The following is a 19495-nucleotide window of genomic DNA, read 5'->3' as shown; positions in this document are numbered from 1 at the left end:
GTCGCCTCTGGCCACTCCTGACTGCTGACATGATTGAGATCGGTGGCTGCCCCGCGGTGGAGCCTGCGACTTTGAACGTGCAGCCTTTGAGCAGGTGGATTGATGATGACTCCCATAAATGCACTGCTTGGAACTCTGAACAAATGAATGGGTCTCAGGTTTCTCCGCGGTCATGTCACTGACGGGCCTGGGGGCGAAAATACAAGGCGCCAGGGCAAGTAACCCAGTTGCTGCAAGGGTATGCCCTGCCAGTTTGGGCATTGGAATATCTCCGATGCCAATAGCTTTCTGTGTGATCCAAGGGCATCGCCTCTGGCTCGACAAGGTTCCTGGTAGGAACCTTGTGGGGGTAAACGGAACTTCTTTGAAGAAACCTAGAAGTTTGGCCACGGGGACTTGTGCCGCGAGACTACACCGTCACATTCTGGGCTCTTCCTGGGGCACCCGAGCTCCGATGCCCTGAGACGTGGGTGCACTTCCTGCCCCGTGGCTCGAGTCTGGCCGCTCCCTACTGCTGAGAGGATTGAGCTTGCTGACAGTCCGCGACTTTGCACGTCCAGCCTTTGAGCAGGAGCGTGGATCAGTGAGGACTCCCATAAATGCATTCCTTGGAAATCTAAACAAAATGAATGAGCAATACCTACCGTCTTCTCATCCTAACTGAGGTCCAGCACGTGGCTCCCAAAGGAAAATTAGGGAGAGGTCCATGTTGCATTTGCTACTGTGGGCGTGCGCAGCAACATTGTTCAAGTGGAGGGTGGCGGGCTTCTCGTGCAGAAAGAGCCATGTGGAAAGGAGCCTGGGATGTCCATCTACGTGGGAAGGCTAAGGACAACTTGACGTCTCTGGGCGCCTGAGTCTAGCCAGAACTGCTATCCCCTGCCGCGGTCAGCGTGCGGGTGCGAAAGGAAGCGTGAGCCACTGGTACTCCTCTGGCTTGCCATTGAGATCTACAGGCCACCCTCAAGCTCAGGTCGTTGCCTTGTTCCCGCAAGGAAACAGAAGTCTCTGCACTCAGGGTCAGAGAAGGAGTCCTGGCCAGGCCAGGCGTCTATGTCAGGTTCAGCTTGGGAGGTGGGATATAGTTCAGGTTTGCCCTGATGGTCGGGGGAAATCAAATGGGCCACTGTCCCCGGGATTTGGGCGACGCTGATGGCGCCTCCTTGGGTTGTGTCCTGCTTGTGTGTTGTGTGTGGAGAGTTTGGAAAATGCCTTAGGCAAATCCAGGGGATATCAAGCTACTTAGGTGAGGGGTGGATTCGTTTGGATCCTGGTGGAGAGAGCAAGGCAAGGCGAGCGGGAAATACACGGGAGAGTGTTGGCTAAGCCCACAGGCTTACTGTTGGGTGGATAGATCGGTATGGGTGGATATGTCGGTGGACATAGGGTTCCCGGAACTCTTTTGGGATATCTTCAGGAGCATTTGGAGCCCCGTGTAGGGAAGGAATACAGGTGCACATTCGTGGACCATCCCAACCTTTTCCTCTCCTTTCTCAATGTGCTTCACGGCGGGTCCTTGTTCCAGCGAATGGTGCCTTCACGGCACAGTATGGTGTCTTCTCACTGGGACCGATTTGGAGCCGTTGGGATGTTTTGTCCCTGTGTGGCCTCATTGCCCCTATGTTGAGGATGTTAAGGTGTTCCTTAGGACAGCCCAGCGTCATTGCTATACCAGGTCGGCATAGCATTCCCTGAGGTTTGGAGCTCTTCCCGGAGGTCTTTGGGCCCAACCATGCAGAAAGAAGGGAGTCGGCCGCCAAGGCAACGCTACAGGTTTAAGGGCTGGAGTGAATGTGTGCTGCAGGGGTCATTTTGTCCTGCCACCTTCTGGTGCTGCGAGCCTGTGATCTCCAGCATGCATGGCTTCAAGCCAGAGAAGCCATGCCGGTTCAAGGGTCCAGGATGTTGGGTGCGTTCTCTCATTGCACGGCTCTGGGTGACACGTTGGTTCTGGAGGACCTGGGTCTCATGGTTTCTCCAAGGTCTTGTCCTTGAAGGGAAGAATGCGAATGTGCAAGGTGCTACGAAAAGTTACCCAGTTGCTGCAAGTGTTTGGCCCGCCATTTTGGGCATTGGAATGGCTCCCTTGCCATTAGCTTTGGTTGCGGTCCTAGGGAAGTTCCTCTGGCTTGGCAGGAGACCAGGAAGTATGCCTGCTGGTGAGTCTCCCTTGATCAGTCCAGGGGTTCTTCAGGTGCCCTTTGTCACGGGTCCCTACGAGCCGCTTTTGATGGAGGTCGTCTTATTCAGCCAAGGGCCCTTCCCTTATGGAAGATCTCTCCCCTTGAGGGCGTGTCCACTGTGTTTAATCATAAGGGCCAAACGCGTGTTTGTTCCCATAGAGGGCACTTGCTCTTAGGCTGAGGGGGCACAGTTGTCCTGAGGGTGTCTCAGGGGATCAGGAAGACATCCTTTTGCTGTGATGGAGGGCAGATTGCTCAGGAGAGGAATTTCAGGGCCCGAGACCAGGGGGTTGCTGGTCGGTGGCACTCTTTGTCCTGATGGCCGCACGCTCTGAAGGCGCCAGTGCCACGATGCTTTCACGTTTGCCTGCGGACACACAGGCAAGATGGACAGTAAATGAAATGTTGAGGAGAGATAGAACACACAATGCTGGGTGGTATCGCCCTTTCCCTCGGTGCGCCTGTGCACCCTTCTCAAGCATGCGTGTGTTCTCTCACGCCGAGCCAGGTGGAATGCCAGGGAAGGAATGCCAGCAGCAGCCTGGGGCCATCCGTATAATCCCTGATACCCGTTGAAGTGAGGACGGTGTGGCAAGGCGAGGCCAGCCGAAGGAGTCTCAGAGGGGTGTTGGCCTGCATTCCATGAGGATCCTGCTTTAACCCTTGTTGCGGTAAGCGACACTTCTTTGCTAAACCTAAAGGTTTGGCGATGGGAACGTGTGCACCGGGGCTACACCCTCACCTTCTGGTCTTTTCTCGGGGAACACGAGCTTTGATGCCCTGAGAACTGGCTGCATTTCCTGACCCGTGGCTCGGCTCTGCTGGCCACTTCCGTACGCTGATATGATTCAGCTCGCTGGCCGTCCCATGGTGGAATCTGCAACTTTGCATGTCCACCGTTTGAGCATGTGCTTGGATCGATGATGACTCCCACAAATGCATTCCTTGGAAATCTGAACAAAATGAGTGAGAAATCCCTACCGTCTCCTCGTTGGAACTGAGGTCCAGCACGTGGCTCCCCAAAGGAAAGTAGGGAGAGGTTCACGTTGCATTTGCGGCCGTGGGTGTCTACAGCCACGTTGTTCAAGTTGAGGGTTGTGGTCATCTCCTGGGGAGAAGAGCCATTGGGAAAGGAGCCTGGGATGCCAATCCAGGTGGGAAGGCTTGGGACAGCGTGCCGTCTCTGGGTTCCTTGGTCTAGCCAGGACTGCTGTCCCCTGCCACGGTTCAGCATGCAGGTAGGAGAGGAAGCGTGAGCCATTGCTCGTCCTGCCACCTGCACTTGAGTTCTACAGGCTGCCCCCACCTGCTGGTCATTGCCTTGTGGCCTCAAAGAAACAGAGGTCTGTAGGCTCAGGGTCAGAACAGGATTCCAGGCCTAGGGCAGGCTTCTTTGTCATGTTCTGCTTGGGAGACCAGATGCAGTTTAGGTTTCTCCTGATGAGGGGAGAAATCAAATGGGCCACTGTTCCTGGGAGTTTGGCCAATCTGATGGCTCCTCCTCGGGTTGTGTCCTGCTTGTGTGTGCTGTGTGAAGGGGCTGGAAAATGCCTTAGACAAACTTGGTCACGGCAAGCTGCTTTGGTGAGGGGTGGCTCTGGCATCTTGCCGTGACACGTTGGGATCCCGGTGGAGAGAGAGTAAGGCAAGGCGAGTGAAAGAGACACGTGAGATGGCTGGCTAAGCCCACAGGTTTACTGGTGGGTGGATAGATCGACGGTGGCCATGGGGTTCCCGGAACACATTTGGGATTCCCTCAGGAGCATCTGGAGGCACGTGTAGGGAGGGAATACGGGAGCACATTTGTGGACTGTCCCGCCTCTTTCCTCTCCCTGGTCGATTTGCTTCATGGCGGGTTCTTGTGCCAGCGAATGGTTGCCTTCATGGCACAGTATGGTGTCTCCTCATGGGGGCCGATTTGGAGGCCTTGGGGTGTTTTGTCCCTGTCTGACCACGTTCCCCCTGTGTTGAAGATGTGAAGGTGTTCCTGAGGACAGCCAGGCATCGTTTCTATACCCGGCCCACATAGCGTTCCCTGAGGATTGGAGCTCTACCCGGAGGTCATTGGGTGCAACTGTGCAGAAACAAGGGAGTTGGCTGCCAAGGAAAGGCTGCAGGTTTAAGGGCAGGAGAGGATGTGTGGTGTGGGTGTCATTTTTCCTGCCACCCGCTGGTGCGTCGAGACTGTGGTAACCGGCGAGCCTGGCCACAGGCTAGACAAGTCATACCGGTTCAAGTGTCTAGGCTGTTGTCTGGGTTCTGTCGTTGCATGGCTGTGGGTAACAAGTTGCTTGTAGAGGACCTGGGCCTCAGGGTTTCCCCAATGTCACGTCACTGATGGGCCCAGAGGGTGAAAGTACCAGACACCACTGCAAGTTACACAATTGCTGCAAGGGTTTGCCCCGCCACGTTGGGCGTCGGAATGGTTCCGATGCCATTAGCTTTGTGTGTGGGCCAAGGGTAGGTTGCCAGTCTTGGCAGCAGGCCAGGAAGTCTGGCTGCAGGTGAATCTCCATTGTTCAGTCCAGGAGTTCCTCTGGTGCGTTTTGTCACCGGTCCCTACAAGCTGCTTTTGTTGGAGGTCGTCCCATTTGGCCAAGGGCCGTTCCCTTGTGGAAGATCTCAGGGACCACATTTCCCCTTGAGGGTGAATCCATTGTGTGGAAGCGTATGCACCAGGAGTGGTTTCGTTCCCCAGAGGGCAGTGGCTCTTACGCTGAGTAATCCCAGTTCCCCTGAGGGTGTCTCAGCAGTTCAGGATGACATCCTTATGCTGTGTCGGCGGGGAGGTGGCTCAGGCAGGAAAGTTCAAGGCCCATACCGGGGGGTTGATGGACGGCCGTGCTCTTTGTGCTGATGCCCGTGTGCTCTGAAGGCATCTGTGCCACGATGCATTCACGTTTGGCTGTGGACACACAGACATGATGGACTGCAAATGAAATGTTGAGGGGAGATATAGCGCACATCGGTGGGCGGTATCACCCTTTGCCTCTGTGCGCCCGTTCACTTTTCTCAAACATCCCTGTGTTCTGTCACCCTGAGGCATGTGGTGGAGTGCCAGGGAACAAACACCTGCAGCAGCATTGGGCCCTCTGTGTAGTCCATGATACCTGGCGAAGTGAGGAGAGTGCGGCAAGGTGAGGCAAGTCAAGGCAAAAGAGTCTCAGCGTGGTTTTGGCATGAAGTCCTTGAGGATCCTCGTAGGAACCTTGTGGTGGTGAGTGGAACTTCTTTGCAGAAACCTAGATGTTTGGCCACGGGGACTTGTGCACTGAGACTACACCCTCACCTTCTTGGCTCTTGCAGGGGAACCCCAGATCTGATGCCATGATCCTTAGCTCCATTTGCAGCCCCGTGGGTCGCCTCTGGCCACTCCTGACTGCTGACATGATTGAGATCGGTGGCTGCCCCGCGGTGGAGCCTGCGGCTTTGAACGTGCAGCCTTTGAGCAGGTGGATTGATGATGACTCCCATAAATGCACTGCTTGGAACTCTGAACAAATGAATGGGTCTCAGGTTTCTCCGCGGTCATGTCACTGACGGGCCTGGGGGTGAAAATACAAGGCGCCAGGGCAAGTAACCCAGTTGCTGCAAGGGTTTGCCCTGCCAGTTTGGGCATTGGAATATCTCCGATGCCAATAGCTTTCTGTGTGATCCAAGGGCATCGCCTCTGGCTCGACAAGGTTCCTGGTAGGAACCTTGTGGGGGTAAACGGAACTTCTTTGAAGAAACCTAGAAGTTTGGCCACGGGGACTTGTGCCGCGAGACTACACCGTCACATTCTGGGCTCTTCCTGGGGCACCCGAGCTCCGATGCCCTGAGACGTGGGTGCACTTCCTGCCCCGTGGCTCGAGTCTGGCCGCTCCCTACTGCTGAGAGGATTGAGCTTGCTGACAGTCCGTGACTTTGCACGTCCAGCCTTTGAGCAGGAGCGTGGATCAGTGATGACTCCCATAAATGCATTCCTTGGAAATCTAAACAAAATGAATGAGCAATACCTACCGTCTTCTCATCCTAACTGAGGTCCAGCACGTGGCTCCCAAAGGAAAATTAGGGAGAGGTCCATGTTGCATTTGCTACTGTGGGCGTGCGCAGCAACATTGTTCAAGTGGAGGGTGGCGGGCTTCTCGTGCAGAAAGAGCCATGTGGAAAGGAGCCTGGGATGTCCATCTACGTGGGAAGGCTAAGGACAACTTGACGTCTCTGGGCACCTGAGTCTAGCCAGAACTGCTATCCCCTGCCGCGGTCAGCGTGCGGGTGCGAAAGGAAGCGTGAGCCACTGGTACTCCTCTGGCTTGCCATTGAGATCTACAGGCCACCCTCAAGCTCAGGTCGTTGCCTTGTTCCCGCAAGGAAACAGAAGTCTCTGCACTCAGGGTCAGAGAAGGAGTCCTGGCCAGGCCAGGCGTCTATGTCAGGTTCAGCTTGGGAGGTGGGATATAGTTCAGGTTTGCCCTGATGGTCGGGGGAAATCAAATGGGCCACTGTCCCCGGGATTTGGGTGACGCTGATGGCGCCTCCTTGGGTTGTGTCCTGCTTGTGTGTTGTGTGTGGAGAGTTTGGAAAGTGCCTTAGGCAAATCCAGGGGATATCAAGCTACTTAGGTGAGGGGTGGATTCGTTTGGATCCTGGTGGAGAGAGCAAGGCAAGGCGAGTGGGAAATACACGGGAGAGTGTTGGCTAAGCCCACAGGCTTACTGTTGGGTGGATGGATCGGTATGGGTGGATATGTCGGTGGACATAGGGTTCCCGGAACTCTTTTGGGATATCTTCAGGAGCACTTGGAGCCCCGTGTAGGGAAGGAATACAGGTGCACATTCGTGGACCATCCCAACCTTTTCCTCTCCTTTCTCAATGTGCTTCACGGCGGGTCCTTGTTCCAGCGAATGGTGCCTTCACGGCACAGTATGGTGTTTTCTCACTGGGACCGATTTGGAGCCGTTGGGATGTTTTGTCCCTGTGTGGCCTCATTGCCCCTATGTTGAGGATGTTAAGGTGTTCCTTAGGACAGCCCAGCGTCATTGCTATACCAGGTCGGCATAGCATTCCCTGAGGTTTGGAGCTCTTCCCGGAGGTCTTTGGGCCCAACCATGCAGTAAGAAGGGAGTCGGCCGCCAAGGCAACGCTACAGGTTTAAGGGCTGGAGTGAATGTGTGCTGCAGGGGTCATTTTGTCCTGCCACCTTCTGGTGCTGCGAGCCTGTGATCTCCAGCATGCATGGCTTCAAGCCAGAGAAGCCATGCCGGTTCAAGGGTCCAGGATGTTGGGTGCGTTCTCTCATTGCACGGCTGTGGGTGACACGTTGGTTCTGGAGGACCTGGGTCTCATGGTTTCTCCAAGGTCTTGTCCTTGAAGGGGAGAATGCGAATGTGCAAGGTGCTACGATAAGTTACCCAGTTGCTGCAAGTGTTTGGCCCGCCATTTTGGGCATTGGAATGGCTCCCTTGCCATTAGCTTTGGTTGCGGTCCTAGGGAAGTTCCTCTGGCTTGGCAGGAGACCAGGAAGTATGCCTGCTGGTGAGTCTCCCTTGATCAGTCCAGGGGTTCTTCAGGTGCCCTTTGTCACGGGTCCCTACGAGCCGCTTTTGATGGAGGTCGTCTTATTCAGCCAAGGGCCCTTCCCTTATGGAAGATCTCTCCCCTTGAGGGCGTGTCCACTGTGCTTAATCATAAGGGCCAAACGCGTGTTTGTTCCCATAGAGGGCACTTGCTCTTAGGCTGAGGGGGCACAGTTGTCCTGAGGGTGTCTCAGGGGATCAGGAAGACATCCTTTTGCTGTGATGGAGGGCAGATTGCTCAGGAGAGGAATTTCAGGGCCCGAGACCAGGGGGTTGTTGGTCGGTGGCACTCTTTGTCCTGATGGCCGCACGCTCTGAAGGCGCCAGTGCCACGATGCTTTCACGTTTGCCTGCGGACACACAGGCAAGATGGACAGTAAATGAAATGTTGAGGAGAGATAGAACACACAATGCTGGGTGGTATCGCCCTTTCCCTCGGTGCGCCTGTGCACCCTCCTCAAGCATGCGTGTGTTCTCTCACCCCGAGCCAGGTGGAATGCCAGGGAAGGAATGCCAGCAGCAGCCTGGGGCCATCCGTATAATCCCTGATACCCGTTGAAGTGAGGACGGTGTGGCAAGGCGAGGCCAGCCGAAGGAGTCTCAGAGGGGTGTTGGCGTGCATTCCATGAGGATCCTGCTTTAACCCTTGTTGCGGTAAGCGACACTTCTTTGCTAAACCTAAAGGTTTGGCGATGGGAACGTGTGCACCGGGGCTACACCCTCACCTTCTGGTCTTTTCTCGGGGAACACGAGCTTTGATGCCCTGAGAACTGGCTGCATTTCCTGACCCGTGGCTCGGCTCTGCTGGCCACTTCCGTACGCTGATATGATTCAGCTCGCTGGCCGTCCCATGGTGGAATCTGCAACTTTGCATGTCCACCGTTTGAGCATGTGCTTGGATCGATGATGACTCCCACAAATGCATTCCTTGGAAATCTGAACAAAATGAGTGAGAAATCCCTACCGTCTCCTCGTTGGAACTGAGGTCCAGCACGTGGCTCCCCAAAGGAAAGTAGGGAGAGGTTCACGTTGCATTTGCGGCCGTGGGTGTCTACAGCCACGTTGTTCAAGTTGAGGGTTGTGGTCATCTCCTGGGGAGAAGAGCCATTGGGAAAGGAGCCTGGGATGCCAATCCAGGTGGGAAGGCTTGGGACAGCGTGCCGTCTCTGGGTTCCTTGGTCTAGCCAGGACTGCTGTCCCCTGCCACGGTTCAGCATGCAGGTAGGAGAGGAAGCGTGAGCCATTGCTCGTCCTGCCACCTGCACTTGAGTTCTACAGGCTGCCCCCACCTGCTGGTCATTGCCTTGTGGCCTCAAAGAAACAGAAGTCTGTAGGCTCAGGGTCAGAACAGGATTCCAGGCCTAGGGCAGGCTTCTTTGTCATGTTCTGCTTGGGAGACCAGATGCAGTTTAGGTTTCTCCTGATGAGGGGAGAAATCAAATGGGCCACTGTTCCTGGGAGTTTGGCCAATCTGATGGCTCCTCCTCGGGTTGTGTCCTGCTTGTGTGTGCTGTGTGAAGGGGCTGGAAAATGCCTTAGTCAAACTTGGTCACGGCAAGCTGCTTTGGTGAGGGGTGGCTCTGGCATCTTGCCGTGACACGTTGGGATCCCGGTGGAGAGAGAGTAAGGCAAGGCGAGTGAAAGAGACACGTGAGATGGCTGGCTAAGCCCACAGGTTTACTGGTGGGTGGATAGATCGACGGTGGCCATGGGGTTCCTGGAACACATTTGGGATTCCCTCAGGAGCATCTGGAGGCACGTGTAGGGAGGGAATACGGGAGCACATTTGTGGACTGTCCCGCCTCTTTCCTCTCCCTGGTCGATTTGCTTCATGGCGGGTTCTTGTGCCAGCGAATGGTTGCCTTCATGGCACAGTATGGTGTCTCCTCATGGGGGCCGATTTGGAGGCCTTGGGGTGTTTTGTCCCTGTCTGACCACGTTCCCCCTGTGTTGAAGATGTGAAGGTGTTCCTGAGGACAGCCAGGCATCGTTTCTATACCCGGCCCACATAGCGTTCCCTGAGGATTGGAGCTCTACCCGGAGGTCATTGGGTGCAACCGTGCAGAAACAAGGGAGTTGGATGCCAAGGAAAGGCTGCAGGTTTAAGGGCAGGAGAGGATGTGTGGTGTGGGTGTCATTTTTCCTGCCACCCGCTGGTGCGTCGAGACTGTGGTAACCGGCGAGCCTGGCCACAGGCTAGACAAGTCATACCGGTTCAAGTGTCTAGGCTGTTGTCTGGGTTCTGTCGTTGCATGGCTGTGGGTAACAAGTTGCTTGTAGAGGACCTGGGCCTCAGGGTTTCCCCAATGTCACGTCACTGATGGGCCCAGAGGGTGAAAGTACCAGACACCACTGCAAGTTACACAATTGCTGCAAGGGTTTGCCCCGCCACGTTGGGCGTCGGAATGGTTCCGATGCCATTAGCTTTGTGTGTGGGCCAAGGGTAGGTTGCCAGTCTTGGCAGCAGGCCAGGAAGTCTGGCTGCAGGTGAATCTCCATTGTTCAGTCCAGGAGTTCCTCTGGTGCGTTTTCTCACCGGTCCCTACAAGCTGCTTTTGTTGGAGGTCGTCCCATTTGGCCAAGGGCCGTTCCCTTGTGGAAGATCTCAGGGACCACATTTCCCCTTGAGGGTGAATCCATTGTGTGGAAGCGTATGCGCCAGGAGTGGTTTGGTTCCCCAGAGGGCAGTGGCTCTTACGCTGAGTAATCCCAGTTCCCCTGAGGGTGTCTCAGCAGTTCAGGATGACATCCTTATGCTGTGTCGGCGGGGAGGTGGCTCAGGCAGGAAAGTGCAAGGCCCATACCGGGGGGTTGATGGACGGCCGTGCTCTTTGTGCTGATGCCCGTGCGCTCTGAAGGCATCTGTGCCACGATGCATTCACGTTTGGCTGTGGACACACAGACATGATGGACTGCAAATGAAATGTTGAGGGGAGATATAGCGCACATCGGTGGGCGGTATCACCCTTTGCCTCTGTGCGCCCGTTCACTTTTCTCAAACATCCCTGTGTTCTGTCACCCTGAGGCATGTGGTGGAGTGCCAGGGAACAAACACCTGCAGCAGCACTGGGCCCTCTGTGTAGTCCATGATACCTGGCGAAGTGAGGAGAGTGCGGCAAGGTGAGGCAAGTCAAGGCAAAAGAGTCTCAGCGTGGTTTTGGCGTGAAGTCCTTGAGGCTCCTCGTAGGAACCTTGTGGTGGTGAGTGGAACTTCTTTGCAGAAACCTAGATGTTTGGCCACGGGGACTTGTGCACTGAGACTACACCCTCACCTTCTTGGCTCTTGCAGGGGAACCCCAGATCTGATGCCATGATCCTTAGCTCCATTTGCAGCCCCGTGGGTCGCCTCTGGCCACTCCTGACTGCTGACATGATTGAGATCGGTGGCTGCCCCACGGTGGAGCCTGCGACTTTGAACGTGCAGCCTTTGAGCAGGTGGATTGATGATGACTCCCATAAATGCACTGCTTGGAACTCTGAACAAATGAATGGGTCTCAGGTTTCTCCGCGGTCATGTCACTGACGGGCCTGGGGGCGAAAATACAAGGCGCCAGGGCAAGTAACCCAGTTGCTGCAAGGGTTTGCCCTGCCAGTTTGGGCATTGGAATATCTCCGATGCCAATAGCTTTCTGTGTGATCCAAGGGCATCGCCTCTGGCTCGACAAGGTTCCTGGTAGGAACCTTGTCGGGGTAAACGGAACTTCTTTGAAGAAACCTAGAAGTTTGGCCACGGGGACTTGTGCCGCGAGACTACACCGTCACATTCTGGGCTCTTCCTGGGGCACCCGAGCTCCGATGCCCTGAGACGTGGGTGCACTTCCTGCCCCGTGGCTCGAGTCTGGCCGCTCCCTACTGCTGAGAGGATTGAGCTTGCTGACAGTCCGCGACTTTGCACGTCCAGCCTTTGAGCAGGAGCGTGGATCAGTGAGGACTCCCATAAATGCATTCCTTGGAAATCTAAACAAAATGAATGAGCAATACCTACCGTCTTCTCATCCTAACTGAGGTCCAGCACGTGGCTCCCAAAGGAAAATTAGGGAGAGGTCCATGTTGCATTTGCTACTGTGGGCGTGCGCAGCAACATTGTTCAAGTGGAGGGTGGCGGGCTTCTCGTGCAGAAAGAGCCATGTGGAAAGGAGCCTGGGATGTCCATCTACGTGGGAAGGCTAAGGACAACTTGACGTCTCTGGGCACCTGAGTCTAGCCAGAACTGCTATCCCCTGCCGCGGTCAGCGTGCGGGTGCGAAAGGAAGCGTGAGCCACTGGTACTCCTCTGGCTTGCCATTGAGATCTACAGGCCACCCTCAAGCTCAGGTCGTTGCCTTGTTCCCGCAAGGAAACAGAAGTCTCTGCACTCAGGGTCAGAGAAGGAGTCCTGGCCAGGCCAGGCGTCTATGTCAGGTTCAGCTTGGGAGGTGGGATATAGTTCAGGTTTGCCCTGATGGTCGGGGGAAATCAAATGGGCCACTGTCCCCGGGATTTGGGTGACGCTGATGGCGCCTCCTTGGGTTGTGTCCTGCTTGTGTGTTGTGTGTGGAGAGTTTGGAAAGTGCCTTAGGCAAATCCAGGGGATATCAACCTACTTAGGTGAGGGGTGGATTCGTTTGGATCCTGGTGGAGAGAGCAAGGCAAGGCGAGTGGGAAATACACGGGAGAGTGTTGGCTAAGCCCACAGGCTTACTGTTGGGTGGATGGATCGGTATGGGTGGATATGTCGGTGGACATAGGGTTCCCGGAACTCTTTTGGGATATCTTCAGGAGCACTTGGAGCCCCGTGTAGGGAAGGAATACAGGTGCACATTCGTGGACCATCCCAACCTTTTCCTCTCCTTTCTCAATGTGCTTCACGGTGGGTCCTTGTTCCAGCGAATGGTGCCTTCACGGCACAGTATGGTGTTTTCTCACTGGGACCGATTTGGAGCCGTTGGGATGTTTTGTCCCTGTGTGGCCTCATTGCCCCTATGTTGAGGATGTTAAGGTGTTCCTTAGGACAGCCCAGCGTCATTGCTATACCAGGTCGGCATAGCATTCCCTGAGGTTTGGAGCTCTTCCCGGAGGTCTTTGGGCCCAACCATGCAGAAAGAAGGGAGTCGGCCGCCAAGGAAACGCTACAGGTTTAAGGGCTGGAGTGAATGTGTGCTGCAGGGGTCATTTTGTCCTGCCACCTTCTGGTGCTGCGAGCCTGTGATCTCCAGCATGCATGGCTTCAAGCCAGAGAAGCCATGCCGGTTCAAGGGTCCAGGATGTTGGGTGCGTTCTCTCATTGCACGGCTGTGGGTGACACGTTGGTTCTGGAGGACCTGGGTCTCATGGTTTCTCCAAGGTCTTGTCCTTGAAGGGGAGAATGCGAATGTGCAAGGTGCTACGATAAGTTACCCAGTTGCTGCAAGTGTTTGGCCCGCCATTTTGGGCATTGGAATGGCTCCCTTGCCATTAGCTTTGGTTGCGGTCCTAGGGAAGTTCCTCTGGCTTGGCAGGAGACCAGGAAGTATGCCTGCTGGTGAGTCTCCCTTGATCAGTCCAGGGGTTCTTCAGGTGCCCTTTGTCACGGGTCCCTACGAGCCGCTTTTGATGGAGGTCGTCTTATTCAGCCAAGGGCCCTTCCCTTATGGAAGATCTCTCCCCTTGAGGGCGTGTCCACTGTGCTTAATCATAAGGGCCAAACGCGTGTTTGTTCCCATAGAGGGCACTTGCTCTTAGGCTGAGGGGGCACAGTTGTCCTGAGGGTGTCTCAGGGGATCAGGAAGACATCCTTTTGCTGTGATGGAGGGCAGATTGCTCAGGAGAGGAATTTCAGGGCCCGAGACCAGGGGGTTGTTGGTCGGTGGCACTCTTTGTCCTGATGGCCGCACGCTCTGAAGGCGCCAGTGCCACGATGCTTTCACGTTTGCCTGCGGACACACAGGCAAGATGGACAGTAAATGAAATGTTGAGGAGAGATAGAACACACAATGCTGGGTGGTATCGCCCTTTCCCTCGGTGCGCCTGTGCACCCTCCTCAAGCATGCGTGTGTTCTCTCACCCCGAGCCAGGTGGAATGCCAGGGAAGGAATGCCAGCAGCAGCCTGGGGCCATCCGTATAATCCCTGATACCCGTTGAAGTGAGGACGGTGTGGCAAGGCGAGGCCAGCCGAAGGAGTCTCAGAGGGGTGTTGGCGTGCATTCCATGAGGATCCTGCTTTAACCCTTGTTGCGGTAAGCGACACTTCTTTGCTAAACCTAAAGGTTTGGCGATGGGAACGTGTGCACCGGGGCTACACCCTCACCTTCTGGTCTTTTCTCGGGGAACACGAGCTTTGATGCCCTGACAACTGGCTGCATTTCCTGACCCGTGGCTCGGCTCTGCTGGCCACTTCCGTACGCTGATATGATTCAGCTCGCTGGCCATCCCATGGTGGAATCTGCAACTTTGCATGTCCACCGTTTGAGCATGTGCTTGGATCGATGATGACTCCCACAAATGCATTCCTTGGAAATCTGAACAAAATGAGTGAGAAATCCCTACCGTCTCCTCGTTGGAACTGAGGTCCAGCACGTGGCTCCCCAAAGGAAAGTAGGGAGAGGTTCACGTTGCATTTGCGGCCGTGGGTGTCTACAGCCACGTTGTTCAAGTTGAGGGTTGTGGTCATCTCCTGGGGAGAAGAGCCATTGGGAAAGGAGCCTGGGATGCCAATCCAGGTGGGAAGGCTTGGGACAGCGTGCCGTCTCTGGGTTCCTTGGTCTAGCCAGGACTGCTGTCCCCTGCCACGGTTCAGCATGCAGGTAGGAGAGGAAGCGTGAGCCATTGCTCGTCCTGCCACCTGCACTTGAGTTCTACAGGCTGCCCCCACCTGCTGGTCATTGCCTTGTGGCCTCAAAGAAACAGAAGTCTGTAGGCTCAGGGTCAGAACAGGATTCCAGGCCTAGGGCAGGCTTCTTTGTCATGTTCTGCTTGGGAGACCAGATGCAGTTTAGGTTTCTCCTGATGAGGGGAGAAATCAAATGGGCCACTGTTCCTGGGAGTTTGGCCAATCTGATGGCTCCTCCTCGGGTTGTGTCCTGCTTGTGTGTGCTGTGTGAAGGGGCTGGAAAATGCCTTAGTCAAACTTGGTCATGGCAAGCTGCTTTGGTGAGGGGTGGCTCTGGCATCTTGCCGTGACACGTTGGGATCCCGGTGGAGAGAGAGTAAGGAAAGGCGAGTGAAAGAGACACGTGAGATGGCTGGCTAAGCCCACAGGTTTACTGGTGGGTGGATAGATCGACGGTGGCCATGGGGTTCCCGGAACACATTTGGGATTCCCTCAGGAGCATCTGGAGGCACGTGTAGGGAGGGAATACGGGAGCACATTTGTGGACTGTCCCGCCTCTTTCCTCTCCCTGGTCGATTTGCTTCATGGCGGGTTCTTGTGCCAGCGAATGGTTGCCTTCATGGCACAGTATGGTGTCTCCTCATGGGGGCCGATTTGGAGGCCTTGGGGTGTTTTGTCCCTGTCTGACCACGTTCCCCCTGTGTTGAAGATGTGAAGGTGTTCCTGAGGACAGCCAGGCATCGTTTCTATACCCGGCCCACATAGCGTTCCCTGAGGATTGGAGCTCTACCCGGAGGTCATTGGGTGCAACCGTGCAGAAACAAGGGAGTTGGCTGCCAAGGAAAGGCTGCAGGTTTAAGGGCAGGAGAGGATGTGTGGTGTGGGTGTCATTTTTCCTGCCACCCGCTGGTGCGTCGAGACTGTGGTAACCGGCGAGCCTGGCCACAGGCTAGACAAGTCATACCGGTTCAAGTGTCTAGGCTGTTGTCTGAGTTCTGTCGTTGCATGGCTGTGGGTAACAAGTTGCTTGTAGAGGACCTGGGCCTCAGGGTTTCCCCAATGTCACGTCACTGATGGGCCCAGAGGGTGAAAGTACCAGACACCACTGCAAGTTACACAATTGCTGCAAGGGTTTGCCCCGCCACGTTGGGCGTCGGAATGGTTCCGATGCCATTAGCTTTGTGTGTGGGCCAAGGGTAGGTTGCCAGTCTTGGCAGCAGGCCAGGAAGTCTGGCTGCAGGTGAATCTCCATTGTTCAGTCCAGGAGTTCCTCTGGTGCGTTTTCTCACCGGTCCCTACAAGCTGCTTTTGTTGGAGGTCGTCCCATTTGGCCAAGGGCCGTTCCCTTGTGGAAGATCTCAGGGACCACATTTCCCCTTGAGGGTGAATCCATTGTGTGGAAGCGTATGCGCCAGGAGTGGTTTGGTTCCCCAGAGGGCAGTGGCTCTTACGCTGAGTAATCCCAGTTCCCCTGAGGGTGTCTCAGCAGTTCAGGATGACATCCTTATGCTGTGTCGGCGGGGAGGTGGCTCAGGCAGGAAAGTTCAAGGCCCATACCGGGGGGTTGATGGACGGCCGTGCTCTTTGTGCTGATGCCCGTGCGCTCTGAAGGCATCTGTGCCACGATGCATTCACGTTTGGCTGTGAACACACAGACATGATGGACTGCAAATGAAATGTTGAGGGGAGATATAGCGCACATCGGTGGGCGGTATCACCCTTTGCCTCTGTGCGCCCGTTCACTTTTCTCAAACATCCCTGTGTTCTGTCACCCTGAGGCATGTGGTGGAGTGCCAGGGAACAAACACCTGCAGCAGCATTGGGCCCTCTGTGTAGTCCATGATACCTGGCGAAGTGAGGAGAGTGCGGCAAGGTGAGGCAAGTCAAGGCAAAAGAGTCTCAGCGTGGTTTTGGCGTGAAGTCCTTGAGGATCCTCGTAGGAACCTTGTGGTGGTGAGTGGAACTTCTTTGCAGAAACCTAGATGTTTGGCCACGGGGACTTGTGCACTGAGACTACACCCTCACCTTCTTGGCTCTTGCAGGGGAACCCCAGATCTGATGCCATGATCCTTAGCTCCATTTGCAGCCCCGTGGGTCGCCTCTGGCCACTCCTGACTGCTGACATGATTGAGATCGGTGGCTGCCCCGCGGTGGAGCCTGCGACTTTGAACGTGCAGCCTTTGAGCAGGTGGATTGATGATGACTCCCATAAATGCACTGCTTGGAACTCTGAACAAATGAATGGGTCTCAGGTTTCTCCGCGGTCATGTCACTGACGGGCCTGGGGGCGAAAATACAAGGCGCCAGGGCAAGTAACCCAGTTGCTGCAAGGGTATGCCCTGCCAGTTTGGGCATTGGAATATCTCCGATGCCAATAGCTTTCTGTGTGATCCAAGGGCATCGCCTCTGGCTCGACAAGGTTCCTGGTAGGAACCTTGTGGGGGTAAACGGAACTTCTTTGAAGAAACCTAGAAGTTTGGCCACGGGGACTTGTGCCGCGAGACTACACCGTCACATTCTGGGCTCTTCCTGGGGCACCCGAGCTCCGATGCCCTGAGACGTGGGTGCACTTCCTGCCCCGTGGCTCGAGTCTGGCCGCTCCCTACTGCTGAGAGGATTGAGCTTGCTGACAGTCCGTGACTTTGCACGTCCAGCCTTTGAGCAGGAGCGTGGATCAGTGATGACTCCCATAAATGCATTCCTTGGAAATCTAAACAAAATGAATGAGCAATACCTACCGTCTTCTCATCCTAACTGAGGTCCAGCACGTGGCTCCCAAAGGAAAATTAGGGAGAGGTCCATGTTGCATTTGCTACTGTGGGCGTGCGCAGCAACATTGTTCAAGTGGAGGGTGGCGGGCTTCTCGTGCAGAAAGAGCCATGTGGAAAGGAGCCTGGGATGTCCATCTACGTGGGAAGGCTAAGGACAACTTGACGTCTCTGGGCACCTGAGTCTAGCCAGAACTGCTATCCCCTGCCGCGGTCAGCGTGCGGGTGCGAAAGGAAGCGTGAGCCACTGGTACTCCTCTGGCTTGCCATTGAGATCTACAGGCCACCCTCAAGCTCAGGTCGTTGCCTTGTTCCCGCAAGGAAACAGAAGTCTCTGCACTCAGGGTCAGAGAAGGAGTCCTGGCCAGGCCAGGCGTCTATGTCAGGTTCAGCTTGGGAGGTGGGATATAGTTCAGGTTTGCCCTGATGGTCGGGGGAAATCAAATGGGCCACTGTCCCCGGGATTTGGGCGACGCTGATGGCGCCTCCTTGGGTTGTGTCCTGCTTGTGTGTTGTGTGTGGAGAGTTTGCAAAGTGCCTTAGGCAAATCCAGGGGATATCAAGCTACTTAGGTGAGGGGTGGATTCGTTTGGATCCTGGTGGAGAGAGCAAGGCAAGGCGAGTGGGAAATACACGGGAGAGTGTTGGCTAAGCCCACAGGCTTACTGTTGGGTGGATAGATCGGTATGGGTGGATATGTCGGTGGACATAGGGTTCCCGGAACTCTTTTGGGATATCTTCAGGAGCACTTGGAGCCCCGTGTAGGGAAGGAATACAGGTGCACATTCGTGGACCATCCCAACCTTTTCCTCTCCTTTCTCAATGTGCTTCACGGCGGGTCCTTGTTCCAGCGAATGGTGCCTTCACGGCACAGTATGGTGTCTTCTCACTGGGACCGATTTGGAGCCGTTGGGATGTTTTGTCCCTGTGTGGCCTCATTGCCCCTATGTTGAGGATGTTAAGGTGTTCCTTAGGACAGCCCAGCGTCATTGCTATACCAGGTCGGCATAGCATTCCCTGAGGTTTGGAGCTCTTCCCGGAGGTCTTTGGGCCCAACCATGCAGAAAGAAGGGAGTCGGCCGCCAAGGCAACGCTACAGGTTTAAGGGCTGGAGTGAATGTGTGCTGCAGGGGTCATTTTGTCCTGCCACCTTCTGGTGCTGCGAGCCTGTGATCTCCAGCATGCATGGCTTCAAGCCAGAGAAGCCATGCCGGTTCAAGGGTCCAGGATGTTGGGTGCGTTCTCTCATTGCACGGCTGTGGGTGACACGTTGGTTCTGGAGGACCTGGGTCTCATGGTTTCTCCAAGGTCTTGTCCTTGAAGGGGAGAATGCGAATGTGCAAGGTGCTACGATAAGTTACCCAGTTGCTGCAAGTGTTTGGCCCGCCATTTTGGGCATTGGAATGGCTCCCTTGCCATTAGCTTTGGTTGCGGTCCTAGGGAAGTTCCTCTGGCTTGGCAGGAGACCAGGAAGTATGCCTGCTGGTGAGTCTCCCTTGATCAGTCCAGGGGTTCTTCAGGTGCCCTTTGTCACGGGTCCCTACGAGCCGCTTTTGATGGAGGTCGTCTTATTCAGCCAAGGGCCCTTCCCTTATGGAAGATCTCTCCCCTTGAGGGCGTGTCCACTGTGCTTAATCATAAGGGCCAAACGCGTGTTTGTTCCCATAGAGGGCACTTGCTCTTAGGCTGAGGGGGCACAGTTGTCCTGAGGGTGTCTCAGGGGATCAGGAAGACATCCTTTTGCTGTGATGGAGGGCAGATTGCTCAGGAGAGGAATTTCAGGGCCCGAGACCAGGGGGTTGTTGGTCGGTGGCACTCTTTGTCCTGATGGCCGCACGCTCTGAAGGCGCCAGTGCCACGATGCTTTCACGTTTGCCTGCGGACACACAGGCAAGATGGACAGTAAATGAAATGTTGAGGAGAGATAGAACACACAATGCTGGGTGGTATCGCCCTTTCCCTCGGTGCGCCTGTGCACCCTCCTCAAGCATGCGTGTGTTCTCTCACGCCGAGCCAGGTGGAATGCCAGGGAAGGAATGCCAGCAGCAGCCTGGGGCCATCCGTATAATCCCTGATACCCGTTGAAGTGAGGACGGTGTGGCAAGGCGAGGCCAGCCGAAGGAGTCTCAGAGGGGTGTTGGCGTGCATTCCATGAGGATCCTGCTTTAACCCTTGTTGCGGTAAGCGACACTTCTTTG

The 19495-nt window shown here is 55.4% G+C and overlaps 11 non-coding genes across 11 annotated transcripts; all 11 read left to right on the top strand.

Annotated features, from left to right (window-relative positions):
- Positions 1–96: 96 nt before the first annotated feature.
- LOC132361238 (small nucleolar RNA SNORD116) lies at positions 97–188 on the top strand. The gene has a single exon (XR_009501544.1). It is a non-coding gene; the product is annotated as a small nucleolar RNA SNORD116 (small nucleolar RNA).
- Positions 189–577: 389 nt separating this feature from the next.
- LOC132361926 (small nucleolar RNA SNORD116) lies at positions 578–669 on the top strand. The gene has a single exon (XR_009502189.1). It is a non-coding gene; the product is annotated as a small nucleolar RNA SNORD116 (small nucleolar RNA).
- A 2428-nt stretch (positions 670–3097) lies between these two features.
- LOC132361524 (small nucleolar RNA SNORD116) lies at positions 3098–3189 on the top strand. The gene has a single exon (XR_009501809.1). It is a non-coding gene; the product is annotated as a small nucleolar RNA SNORD116 (small nucleolar RNA).
- Positions 3190–5637: 2448 nt separating this feature from the next.
- LOC132361237 (small nucleolar RNA SNORD116) lies at positions 5638–5729 on the top strand. The gene has a single exon (XR_009501543.1). It is a non-coding gene; the product is annotated as a small nucleolar RNA SNORD116 (small nucleolar RNA).
- Positions 5730–6118: 389 nt separating this feature from the next.
- Positions 6119–6210, top strand: LOC132361856 (small nucleolar RNA SNORD116). Its single transcript, XR_009502121.1, has one exon. It is a non-coding gene; the product is annotated as a small nucleolar RNA SNORD116 (small nucleolar RNA).
- Positions 6211–8638: 2428 nt separating this feature from the next.
- LOC132361523 (small nucleolar RNA SNORD116) lies at positions 8639–8730 on the top strand. The gene has a single exon (XR_009501808.1). It is a non-coding gene; the product is annotated as a small nucleolar RNA SNORD116 (small nucleolar RNA).
- Positions 8731–11178: 2448 nt separating this feature from the next.
- On the top strand, positions 11179–11270 carry LOC132361236 (small nucleolar RNA SNORD116). Its single transcript, XR_009501542.1, has one exon. It is a non-coding gene; the product is annotated as a small nucleolar RNA SNORD116 (small nucleolar RNA).
- Positions 11271–11659: 389 nt separating this feature from the next.
- Positions 11660–11751, top strand: LOC132361925 (small nucleolar RNA SNORD116). Its single transcript, XR_009502188.1, has one exon. It is a non-coding gene; the product is annotated as a small nucleolar RNA SNORD116 (small nucleolar RNA).
- Positions 11752–14179: 2428 nt separating this feature from the next.
- Positions 14180–14271, top strand: LOC132361522 (small nucleolar RNA SNORD116). The gene has a single exon (XR_009501807.1). It is a non-coding gene; the product is annotated as a small nucleolar RNA SNORD116 (small nucleolar RNA).
- A 2448-nt stretch (positions 14272–16719) lies between these two features.
- Positions 16720–16811, top strand: LOC132361235 (small nucleolar RNA SNORD116). The gene has a single exon (XR_009501541.1). It is a non-coding gene; the product is annotated as a small nucleolar RNA SNORD116 (small nucleolar RNA).
- A 389-nt stretch (positions 16812–17200) lies between these two features.
- On the top strand, positions 17201–17292 carry LOC132361855 (small nucleolar RNA SNORD116). The gene has a single exon (XR_009502120.1). It is a non-coding gene; the product is annotated as a small nucleolar RNA SNORD116 (small nucleolar RNA).
- Positions 17293–19495: the final 2203 nt, after the last annotated feature.

Source organism: Balaenoptera ricei, chromosome 2 (genome assembly GCF_028023285.1).
Source record: "Balaenoptera ricei isolate mBalRic1 chromosome 2, mBalRic1.hap2, whole genome shotgun sequence".
NCBI classification, from domain to species: domain Eukaryota; kingdom Metazoa; phylum Chordata; class Mammalia; order Artiodactyla; family Balaenopteridae; genus Balaenoptera; species Balaenoptera ricei.
This window is presented reverse-complemented; position numbering and strand designations above follow the sequence as displayed.